This window comes from Saimiri boliviensis, chromosome 15 (assembly GCF_048565385.1).
Source record: "Saimiri boliviensis isolate mSaiBol1 chromosome 15, mSaiBol1.pri, whole genome shotgun sequence".
NCBI classification, from domain to species: domain Eukaryota; kingdom Metazoa; phylum Chordata; class Mammalia; order Primates; family Cebidae; genus Saimiri; species Saimiri boliviensis.
In genome coordinates this window covers 71,593,601-71,605,971 of record NC_133463.1, presented here as the reverse complement: position 1 = coordinate 71,605,971, position 12,371 = coordinate 71,593,601, and the positions used below count along the sequence as shown (strand labels likewise).

The following is a 12,371-nucleotide window of genomic DNA, read 5'->3' as shown; positions in this document are numbered from 1 at the left end:
GACCCCTTGGAGTCCAGAGGAGGTCATCTGAGGATACGAGCCGGGCAGGCCTCTGCCACTTCACACGGAGGGTGGAAAACACATGGAACTCATTGGGCCCAAGAGGCTCTACCAGCTAAAAATATAAACAAGTGGAAGAAGGGTTTAGATGAACTAACGGGTGAGTGAACGATGGGGTGAGGGACGTTGGAAATGTTCAGGTTTTGCCCATGGCTTCTGCAACTTGCTTTTCTCTCTGTTAGCAATAGAATGCTTGGCTGAATGGAGTGTGGATGGGCCCACAGAGAGCAAGGCCACGTTCTAGTGTGTGCCCAAGATAAAAAAGAAGGAAGGAAAAAATGTAATGAGGGTATAGGATGGTTCCCTGCTTCAACATATAACTTCTATCATCACACACAAAAACCCCTTTGGAATACATTTAGAAATGAAAGCAAGAAAAATAATTTCGGATTTGATCTCTGAAGTTCTCAACTTTTTTTTTTTTTTTAAACATTTTGCTGTAATTTCATCATGCATGTTTTTTTCTTAAATAAAAACTATAGGCCAGGCGCAGTGGCTCAGACTTGGAATCCCAGCACTTTGGGAGGCTGAGGTAGGCAGATCATGAGGTCAAGATCGAGATCATCCTGGTCAACATGGTGAAACTCCATCTCCACTAAAAATACGAAAATTAGCTAGGCGTGGTGGCATGCACCTGTAGTCCCAGCTGCTTGGGAGGCTGAGGCAGGAGAATTGCTTGAACCCAGCAGGCGGAGGTTGCAGTGAGCTGAGATCCCGCCACTGCACTCCAGTCTGGTGATGGAGCAAGACTCCATCTCAAACAAACAAACAAAAAACTATATATACAGTATGAATCCTGCATTTTTCATTTAACATTTACCACTAAAAAAAAATCACGTTACTAAATACTGTAGACTCCTGTATGATGGAAGGGTTTCTACCCCGTATTTAACCATTTATCTACTTAACTGTTGAATTATTGTACCATTCACCTCTCATTGAACTTTGTTTTCTTTTCCCAGTTTTCTGCTGTATAAACACACTGTGATTTACATGCCCAGTTACTTATTTTTGGAGAAATCACAACAAATCTCCAAATCTCAGAGTAGAACATGTAATGAGTTTCTCTTACATAGACGAAGGGCATGTGAGGGGTGGACCATGAGGGATATTCGCCAGGGTGTCCGTGGTGGCTTGCTGCAATGCCATCTGAAAGGCCCCTTCGTACCCAGGAATTGCCCCTGGCACCCCACTATCCTGTGCTTTCTACTCTCTTCCCACAGCTGTTTGTTTATGGAGAAGATTCTTCCCTTGCTCTCTGCAAACAGAGCCCTTGGAGAGCTGCAGCGATGTGCAGCCACTGGGCTGAAGCACACTCGGACGGATGGGGCTCTAATTAGAAATGCAAATCTCCTCTCTGCTGACAAATCCCAAACACAAAGCTCAACGGGTTCTTCCACCCTCCCCTCCCTCCCCCAGGTGGGTGCCCTCTGCCTTCCAAGTTACCTGAATGAGCTGAAAAGGAGTTGGCTGGGTTGTGGATCAGTAATCTGAGAAGGAAAGGGTCTGTCTGAAATGGAATTGTCTCCTCAGTGTTTCAATTTTACCCAATAAGAGGAAGTCAGTCCCTTTCTTCCCAGCCTTAACTCTACTAAAAGCCATTAAGTGCCAACAAAGACAGGAGATATTATCTGTTGGCAAGTGTGAATGCTGCATTCTGTACCTCCAGCAGGGATGGAAATTGAGCTGTTTACTTGGTGGCCACCTCGAGGGAATGAAATGAAGCTCTAATGTGACAGCATTTCTGAAATGCAAGTTTTAAATCCCAAATTCTCACCCTCTATTCCCCACCCGTAAAACCCACCAGGAATTTGCATGATTAATTTAGCTGAATTACATCCTGACTAGATCTGACCACCAAATGCAAATGAAGTCACCAGTAGGCGACCACACTAACCTGGGTCTGGTTTTGGAAAGGAGGGTGAGTATCTGAAAGCTGTGGGAGTAGCGGTGGGACCAGCTTATGGAATAACTTTCCACGTTACAAGTGACTTCTAGGATTAGAGACGGGGATCTGGTACCTGTCGTTCAGATGGGGTTTCCTTTGATGGTCAGTGATACAGATACTCGAAAGGGGTCAAACTCTAGACCCCAAGAGAGGGTTTTTGGATCTTGCACAAGGGAGAATTCAGGGGGAGTCTGTAAAGTGAAAGCAAGTTTATTAAGAAAGTAAAAGAATAAAATAATGGCTACTCCATAGACAGAGCAGCCCCCAGGGCTGCTGGTTGCCCATTTTTATGGTTATTTTTTGATATGCTAAACAAAGGATGCATTATTCATGCCTCTGCTTTTTAGACCATACAGGACACCTTCCTGCTATTTCCATGGCATTTGTAAACTGTCATGGTGCTGGTGCAAGTGTAGCAGTGAAGATGCCCAGACCAGAGGTCACTCTCGTGGCCATCTTGGTTTTGGAGGATTTTGGCTGGCTTCTTTACTGCAATCTGTTTTATCAGCAAGGAATTTGTAACCTGCATCTTGTGCCGACCTCCTAGCTCATCCTGGGACTTAGAATGCCCTAATCGTCTGGAAATGCAGCCCAGTAGGTCTCAGCCTCATTTTACCCAGCCCCTATTCAAGATGGAGTTGCTCTGATTCAAAAGCCTCTGACAATATTGAAAACTTAACATGCTTGCATCCCTCAATGTGGCACATTCAGAGTCTCCCTAATGACAAACCCACTTCTTCATCACCAACAGGGCTCCACTTCACAATCTGTCCACGCCATTCCTTCCACCACTTGAGGGAGGGCCATCGCAACTTCCAAATGCCTCTCCAAACTCACCTAATATAGGCAGAAAGCTTCTCAGGATGAATTCTGTCTGGGGTCATTTATTTTATATCCTGTTGGCACTCTGAAATTCAGAGCACTCAACTCTTAGAGCTATTGCTTTTCAACTGTTGTCACAGAAACTAGCTTGTGTATTTGGTCTCTACCCTGTTCCTCAGCACTTGAAGGTGGAACCAAACTTTCATGTGAGGTTCCTAACAGTGCTCAAATGAAAATGTTTTTCCCCCAACTCTGAGAGTGAGGTGGGAGAGTTTTCATAATATTCTTATTCTCATTTTCTCCCTATTTTGTATGGATGTAGGTATGTCCATGTCATTATAAAGCAAATATAAGCATATTAAATAAACTTTGAAAAGTAAAGAAAAAACTAGAATAGCTCATCACCCAAGTCTAAGCATTGTTAAAAGTTCTTGAAGCTCTTTCATGACAGTAAAAGGTAATAAGCTTTGTTTGATACATCTTTTGCAGAGTTGAACAAATTATTTCGGATTTGCAGATTTGAAGTTGGAATGCATCATAAGATAGCCTTGGTAGTTTAGTATAGCTGTGATTAAGAAGACACATCCCTCCTGGATTGATGAATCCTGGCTCAGCCATTAACTAGCAGTGTGACTTTAAGCCAGTTGCTTGATCTGACTTTGAGCATATCTGTATGCCTTCAGAAAATGTTATTCCACTACACATACATTACATATATTCCTCATTTTACATAATGTCCCATGCAAGCAGCTACCCTATTGTTATACAGTCTTCTTTTTGGAGATGAAGTCTCTTTCTGGTCACTCTGTCACACAGCCTGGAGTGCAGTGGCATGATCTCGGCTCATTGCAACCTCTGCCTCCTGGGTTCAAGCGATTCTCCTGCCTCAGCTTCCCAAGTAGCTGGGACTACAGGCATGGGCCACCACACCTGGCTAAATTTTTGTATTTTTAGGAGAGACAGGGTTTCACCATGTTATCCAGGCTGGTCTCAAACTCCTGACCTCAGGTGATCTGCCGGCCTCGGCCTCCCAAACTGCTGGGATTACAGGCATGAGCCACCACGCACAGCCTATTATACAGTCTTCATAATCAAACTTCAAATTATTCTATAATATTCTATTTAGTCAATGGCTCCGAGTTAAGTAAATGTTTTCTTTTTGGTGAAATGCAGTGTTTTAATAACTGAAAAAAGATCAATGTCTTCAATTTGTAGTGGATGAATAAATGAATTATTATCTGCCATCTCCTGGGCTCTGTGCAAAATAAAATAAAAACTAGCCCACAAGACCCTGGGTAGAGCCCAAACCTGTTGTACTTCATTTATATTCGCAATGAGAACCACCTGGAATGAGCCTTCCAAGAACCCCCGCACAGGCATGATCCATCAGCGCCGTGAAGAGTGGGAACACACCAGAGGTGAAATGAACCACTCATTCCCTCAGTGCAGCCCCTTATCAGTGCCCACGACCATCAGGGCTCCCGCCAGCACATCCCCCACAGCCCGTGGCCCCACCCAGTTATTACACAGAGCACGAGGGGCTCTCTGGTCAAACAAGGTACGTCACAGGGACGGCATCTCCTGCCATGCATTTAGTCTCACACTGCTAGATGGATTTGTGGGTCGCAGCTTTCCCTTTCTTGCTAGGTTTTGGTTTCTCTTCTGTCACTCTTATCCACATAGTAACCATGTCATGGCCTGTATGCTCAGCCAGTACAAGAATGCACGCTCCCTCCAGTCTTCTGGTGTGCGAGAGCCTCTTTCTCCACATCACGTACACACACACACACACACACACACAGTCATGCACTGTACAGATATTTCGTCTATCTTCAGCTCCTGAAAAAAACAGGAATTTTTGTTTTGTCTCTCCCTAAGCTGTAGGTCTGTGCTTCTGTCCACCCCACAGGGGTGCGTTGGTTCCATGCATGCTACACTTGCCTCTGCTCTCTCAGCTGGCGCCGTCTAGGTGCCCTTGGGCCTCCCCTGTGTTCCAGCTTTATTTATTTATTTATTTTGAGACAAGGTCTCACTCTGTCACCCAGGCTGGAGTACAGTGGTGAGATCATGGCTCACTGCAGCCTCGACCTCCTATGCTCAGGCAATCTTCCCAACTCAGCCTCCCGAGTAGCTGGGACTACAGTTGTGCACCAACATGCCCAACTAATTTTTAATTTTTTTTTAAAGCCACGGTCCTGCCACGTTGCCCAGGCTGGTCTTGAACTCCTGGGCTCAAAGGGATCCTCCTGTCTTGGCCTCCCAATGCATTGGGATTACAGGCGTGAGCCACCACACCTGGCCCAGCTCTCCTCGATTTCATCTTGTCTCTGTGTTTAATATTAGGTTGGTGCAAATGTAATTGCAGTTGTTTCACGACAATTACATTTACACCAACCTAAACACTTTAAAGAGGGCTGCCTGCCTTGAGAATCCCATTTCTTAATCATTTATGTATGGATTCTTTCCTTTTTTTTCCCCTAAAGATTCTGATTCTAAAGTCAGATTCTCTCCTTATTTTCCCCCTAAAGATTCTGATTCTGAAGTCCGATCTCGGTAACCTTGGGTCACTTAATTTCTTGAGCCTCAGTTTCTCATCTGTAAAACAGGGCTCTTTTAGTATCAACTTGCTTCACAGAGTTGTTGTGACAATCAAGTCATCTAGCGCATGTCCTGCACTTGGCACAGTGCTTGAGACTGAGAAAGCACACAAATGTTAGCAATGATTACTACCGTTGTTATCATCATGAATTATATTCATTAATAACAATCCTCAGTTGTTTAAAAAGCCTGCGTAGGCTGGGTGCAGTAGCTCACACCTGTAATCCCAGCACTTTGGGAGGCCAAGGCAGGCAGATTACCTGAGGCCAGGAGTTTGAGACCAGCCTGGATGACATGGCGAAATCCTGTTTCTACACGGGAAAAAACAACCCCCATACTCCAAAAATTAGCCAGGCATGGAGGCACAGACTTGTAGTTATAGCTACTTGGGTGGCTGAGGTGGGAGGATCAATTGAGCCTGGGATTCGGAGGTTGCAGTGAACCGAGATAGGGCCACTGCCCTCCAGCCTGGGTGACAGAGCGAGATCCTGCCTCAAGATAAAATAAAAATAAAAATTCCTGTGGTACCCCAAGAGCTTGTCATTTTGTAAGTTTGTCCATCCCAGACTTTCTCACTTCCACCTAGGAATGCTGTTCAACCTAAAACTCTTAACTCCCGGTTAATTTTTCTTTTCCATGGACTTGTAAAATTAACAAACTTATGTTAAAAGTCAGAAGAATCTGAATTCTACTCTCACAGAAGAGTAAAAATGGCTGTGACCCTGTACATGTAACAGTCTCTCTGGGTTCTCTCTTGCCTGAAAAATGAAGAAGTTGGACCTGATTTTCCCAGCACATTCCAGAAGCTTCCACCATTCTAAAGACAATCGCCCCTACACACAGCCCTTTTGGCTAGAGCAGTGCCATGCGCTGTGAACAAGCGCATACCCTAGCACCGCCCCCAAGCTGTACCCCTGTTAGCTCCATGTCAGGATTTGGATGGTGTCTACACTGCCTGGCACCTCAGCAGTCTCAAAGGGCTGATCCAGACCCTTTCATAAGAAGCAGTTTCTAATTGGTATAAATCTCAGCTCTGTAAGGAAAGAAAATGAACTGTAAGCTCTGCTGAAAAACTAGGACAAGGTTCTCTTTAGCAAGTCTCCAGGTAGTGTTCCGACAATCACTGGGCATCACGAGCCTTAAAATATGCCCCCGCCTGGTACGGTGTCTCCTGATTAAGCTGGCTGCCAGAGCCAAGGGCATGGCAGGCAGAAATGGCAAATTTCAAAACCACACAATTACTAGTAGTTTGGAAAAAATCGTTTGGAACACCATGCCAATCATTTAATTCATTTTCCAAGCCCTTTTTAAATGCAAAATATGCTAATATGTTGTTGGAGTGTCCAGCATGGAACCTGCTAAACCCAGGGCTGGTGGGAATGGGGCACGGCGAGAATAATGGCCCATTTTCCCTGTAGGGAAGAAAATAGGGCCATGCCGCTAGGCTCAAGTGTTTCTTTGTACTGCCTTCAGCTACAGAAGGTGTGATCACCCTTAGAGTCACAGATTCGGGAATAATGGGTTTCTTTTCTGCCCAGAGCCCAAGTCCTGCTGCTGGTAAGTGAGATGTATCCTTGGATTGTCTGTTAACTCCTCCCGGAGAGTCGGGGATAATGAAGGAGGAAATAGAGAGAGGGGGAGAGAGGAATTTATGGCTTGGAGGAATAAATTAATTTAGGTCCACAGGGGTTGGTGCAGTGCGGTTTTTGACAAACGATACAGTTCTGCTTTTCCAGGACTCTATTTTGCTTACCTGCATATGGAGAAGGATAAATTACAGACCAGGAGTCTCCCTTTGAGGTTTCAGGTGCATCAGCTTCTTTACCAAATATTATAGCCATTTTGCCAAAAACCATGGCTTCTTGCACCTGTTTTATAACACTCCCCCCCCCTCTCCATTTTTCTTTGAGATGGAGTTTCACTCTTGTTGCTCAGGCTGGAGTGCAATGGCACGATCTCGGCTCACCACAACTTCCACCTCCTGGGTTCAAGCAATTCTCCTGCCTCAGCCTCCTGAATAGCTGGGATTACAGGCATGTGCCACCACACCTGGCTAATTTTTTAGTTTTAGTAGAGACAGGGTTTCTCCAAGTTGGTCAGACTGGTGTTGGACTCCCAACCTCAGGTGATCCACCTGCCTCAGCCTCCCAAAGTGCTGGGATTACAGGCATGAGCCACCATGCCTGGCCTTAACTTATTTTATTCTACAACTAAAAGCTGCAGCTCCCAGTTATTCAATAAGCACATACTACTGGGTACTATGTTGTGCACCCAGTTCTGAATTAGTGTTGGTGGAGGGGGTACAATACAGGAGTACAACACATACATCTAGGCCTTTATAGCTATTATTAACCCACTTAGGCCAGAGGTTACAATTTTTTGAATTTTTGCATGAGTGGAAAATCAGACCTTGGCGATGACCTTGAGCAGTAGGATCTACATCACTCCACGTTTAGCGTTCCAATAATGGAACACTAGGCATAAGTTGGTTAATTGAGCATCGACTGTCTTCCCAGGACAACTAAATGCTTAACCCTAACTATATACCTTGATTGCTGTGGAAGAGACACACATCCAGATGGCAGAGCAGGAAAGCTGGAATGCAATCTACCAATTCTCTCAAGGCTTGCCAACTGGCGCCCGGGGGTGAATTTAGCACTTAGACAGGTTTTCTTTGACCTGTACAATTTTTTTTTTTTTTTTGGAGACAAAGTCTCTCTCTGTCACACAGGCTGGAGTGCAATGGCATGACCTTGGCTCACTGCAACCTCCACCTCCCAGGTTCAAGTGATTCTCCTGCCTCAGCCTCCCGAGTGGCTGGGATTACAGACATCCACCACCATGCACAGCTAATTTTTGAATTTTTAGCAGAGACAGGTTTCACCATGTTGGTCAGGCTGGTCTGAACTTCTGACCTCAGGTGATCCACCCGCTTCAGCTAATGGTTTAAACATTTTGAACATGTCTCATAAAAATCAAGATTTCCATCTTTTCTTGAAAAAATTAAAAAGGGACTATCTGGCCTCCCTGAGCCCACATTATTGCATGGAAACAATCAGCCAGGGCTCAGTAGCAACTGTCCCTTTTGGACTGGATGTGGGCTCTCTCTAATTTGCCAAATTCACCACCGCTTCCTATTACTTATCTCTAGCCTCTCTCATGCCACTGACCTGCCAGGCCCTTGCATGCATTTGATTTTGCAAGTGTGGTCTAGGACAGTTTTTTTTTTTTTTTTTTTTTTTTTTTTTTTTTTTTTTAACCTTGCAGATGAGGAATTGGAGGACTAGAGAGAGAGAAGCAAGTGCAGATCTCTCTGCTGGACATCTCGTTCTGTGCGATTTTTATTATATCACTGTGTGTCATCAAGGGCAACCTAAGGGTTATAGGGCACATTAAATACAGGAGGACCATTATAACTGCATGATGAGTAGATGAGCAAATGAATGAATAGATGGACGAGTCCAGGGCATAGATGCTGTAGGGTATGGAAGGGCTTTTGGTGGGCACGAGACCTGGGGGAAAAGGGTGGGATAGGAGCAGGCCCAAAAGATCTTAGGAAAGAAGTGAAGGGTTCTTGCTTACTTGAGGACATGAAGCTCCATTTACTCAGTGTTATTTGTGACTTTTCAGATATATTTTTATTATAAAGTAGAACACAGAAACAGAAAAGCATATAAAGCATAAACATAGAAATTGTTTTCAATTATTTGTGACATTTTTTGGCTCCTGTTTTCTTTCCAAAAGCCATCACAGTTCCTTTAAAATCAGGGTTTCCCCGTGCTTTTTCAAGTGTATTCACTGCAGAGTAATAGACTGGCCTACCTCTTCCAGCTTGCCATGGCACAGCAAAAATATTAGGGGGCAAGCGGTTGAGAGACTTGGGGTACATGCCCCAACTTGGACACACGGGGAAGGCAGGATACCTTCTCTGAACCTCAGATGGAGTCAATGTTTAATGTTCTGGGATTCTAGGAAGCTACAAATGACGGGGCTAGCAAGAGGCACTGCCAGAGTGTCTGGGAACAGAAGGACATTGACGTGATCACTTCCTAGCTTAGACTGGAAGCTAAATCATTGTCATGCCTGCATTAGCAGGATAGATTTGACCAGAAGCCAGGCAGTAGAACCTACCACAGATCCCTCCAGGTAGCAGAATTATTATGGGCTGAATGTTTGTGTTCCACCCAAAATTCATGTTGAAATCCTAACACCCAATTTGATGGTATATGAAGTGGGGCCTCTGGGAAGTGATTAGGTTGAGATGAAGTCAGGAGGGTAGGGCCCTCATGATGGGATTAGTGTCCTTATGAGAAGAAGAAGATGAGGGAGCAGGGCTTTGCTCTCTCTCCCTGCCATGTGAGGACACATGAGAAGGCAGCTGTCTGCAAATCAAGAAGAGGGCCCTCACCAGGATTCCAATTTGCTGGCACATTCATCTTAGACTTGATCCAGACTCCAGAGTAAATGTTTGTTGTTGAAGTCACCCAGTCTATAGTACTTTGTTACGGCAGCCTGAACTAGAACCAGGATGTTGGTAAGAAGGGAACTTAGAGCTCATGGGCTCTGAGTCCCTGGTTGACAGGTGAGTACGCAGGAGTTTGAAGGACAGATATGACTTGCCCAAGGTCTGACCCAGAGTATTAAACCATAACCTACAGGTTTTCCTTCAGTCTTTTTTCCAGTCAGGGCCTCTCGAAGTGCCAGAGACCGGAGGACAGGGGGTGTGACTAGGAGAGCTTCTTGGACTAGACTTCTCATTCATGAAATGACATGAATTTAAACTTTTGACACGGTCCACGCAAGACACAGCTGAATACAGCAGTCTGAATTTGCGACAATACCACCTATAAGATCCCCTGAATAATGCATCTTAGATACAAACCTTGGGATAAGCTCGTCCATCACACCTAAAGTTCTATTGCATGTTTAGGCGTCAAAAGAGACAGCTGTTGATTTGAACATTTTACAAACCCACAATTTTTGTAATCTAGTTTCAATAGTTTTTCCTACTTTCGTATGTCAGGAGACTAAAAATACGGACTAAAATATGGTGGCCAGGATCTCTCTTGACCTGGGAGAGGCCTGATCCCATGGCAGAGCTCAAAAACCAGGGAGGGTGGTGCTTTAAGTTCACTGAACAAGAACAGGGATGGGGTGCAGGAAAACGCAGCCGAGGCAGCCCGAACAACTTGCATGCTTACCAAGTGCCAGGGATGTGCCGACGGTTGGGTATAACGATGACCAAGGCTCGGTCATGAGGAAGTCATGACCCAGTCTGGCCGCCAAGCACTAAGCCAGCTATAAAGCAATGTGATAAGTGCTGTGACGGTGGGGGACAGAAAGTGTGGGGGTCACTGGGGGAGGATGTACATGTGCCTGAGGATACACCAACAGGCAGATGACATGACAGGAGGTGCCGCAGACAGCATAGTGCCCTGTCACCCTCAAAAGAGGTCCACATTCGAATCCCCAGAACTTGCAGTTATGTTTCCTTACGTGGCAGAAAGAAATCCACAGGTGCGATTAAGTTCTGGATGTTGAGATGGGGAGGTTATCCTGGCTTAGCCAGATAGGCTAAATGTCATCACGAGGGTCTTTATAAGTGAAGGAGCCCGGCAGGAGAGTCAGTGTTGGGATGATGTGGCTGGAGAAAGACTCAATTACCAGCTCTGAAGATGGACAGGGGCTGGAGGCCAAGGACCGTGGGCAGCCTCTGGAAACCGGAAAAGGCAAGAAAATGATTCTCCCCCAGAACGTCCGGAAGGAACAACCCTGCCAACACTCTAATTTCAACTCCATGAGGTCCATTTTGGACTTTTAAACTCTAGAAATGTCAGATAACAAATTTCTGTTGTTTTCTATCATCAGTCTGTGGTCACGTGTTACGGCAGCCATAGAAAACTAATACAGGAGGAGAATCAGACCCAGAGATGGGGGGCTGGCCCTGTATTGGGTACCAAATATCCTCTTTGACTCTGTTTCTTCCTCTGAAAACATGAGCCCCGGGCTGGATGGTATCTAGGGCACCTTCCAGTTCGGATACTTGGTGTTTTGATGGAAGAGGGGAACAGCCACTGTCCTACAATGGCTGACAACTTGTTGCGAGAGTTGACAGAGAACAGCATATCCCTAAGCACATTAGTGGAATTTCAGTTCTATGGGCTGTTGGTGAGGGTTCATGGGAAGAGAGCTCTCCATGCCGCAAATCGCTACTGAGTATTTCCCAGGCCCGATTTGTTCTAGGCCCTTATAGTCAATGGTGCATGGGGCAGGCAAGGTCTCTGTCCTCATGGAGCTGAGATCAGGGAGTGAGTCACTGCACAGGTGAACGGATAAGTACACAAGCTAATTTCTGCCAGTCATTAGTGCCATAAAGAAAATGCATCCTGGTGATGAGAAAGAGCAAGTTTCCATAGGGCGGAAAAGGCTGGCCTCCCAGGGTCAGATTTGACTCAGGACTAAGTGATGAGATGAGACAGGCATGAAAGGAAAGGGGAAGGAAGCTTGAAAAAATATTGAGCTCAACAAAATGAGAATTATATATGGAGGGGGTTCTGAGGGTTTGAATGTATGAATTGATTCATGTGTTCATTCGACACAGTGTTTTATTAAATCAGACAGTGTTCTAGGTGCCAGGGATTCAGTCCTGAACAAAACAGACAAGGACCCTAAGCGTACAATATCGTTACTGTGTGGAAGACAGACTGTGCAAAAGTCAACAGGTAAGTAAGAAATCGGGAGGTAAAAGTTACTCTGAAGAAGAACTGAGCAGGATGAGTGAATTGGTGTCCACAGTGGCTGTACCTGGTCTGGGAAGACCCTTCAGAGGTGTCCGTATCTGAGCACAGATCTAATATGCATTAGATCAGAAAGCATTTCCTAAACTGAAATGACAAGGGAACCTCTTTGTCATAGAGCATCTTTCAGGTCTCTGCTTCTCAGA

At 45.2% G+C, this 12,371-nt stretch overlaps 1 protein-coding gene across 2 annotated transcripts in view; it reads right to left on the bottom strand.

The window, feature by feature from the left end:
* The window catches only part of ZHX2 (zinc fingers and homeoboxes 2), a 185,107-nt gene that overhangs the window by 128,914 nt on the left and 43,822 nt on the right, over positions 1-12,371 (bottom strand). The gene's annotated exons all lie outside the window — the stretch shown is intronic.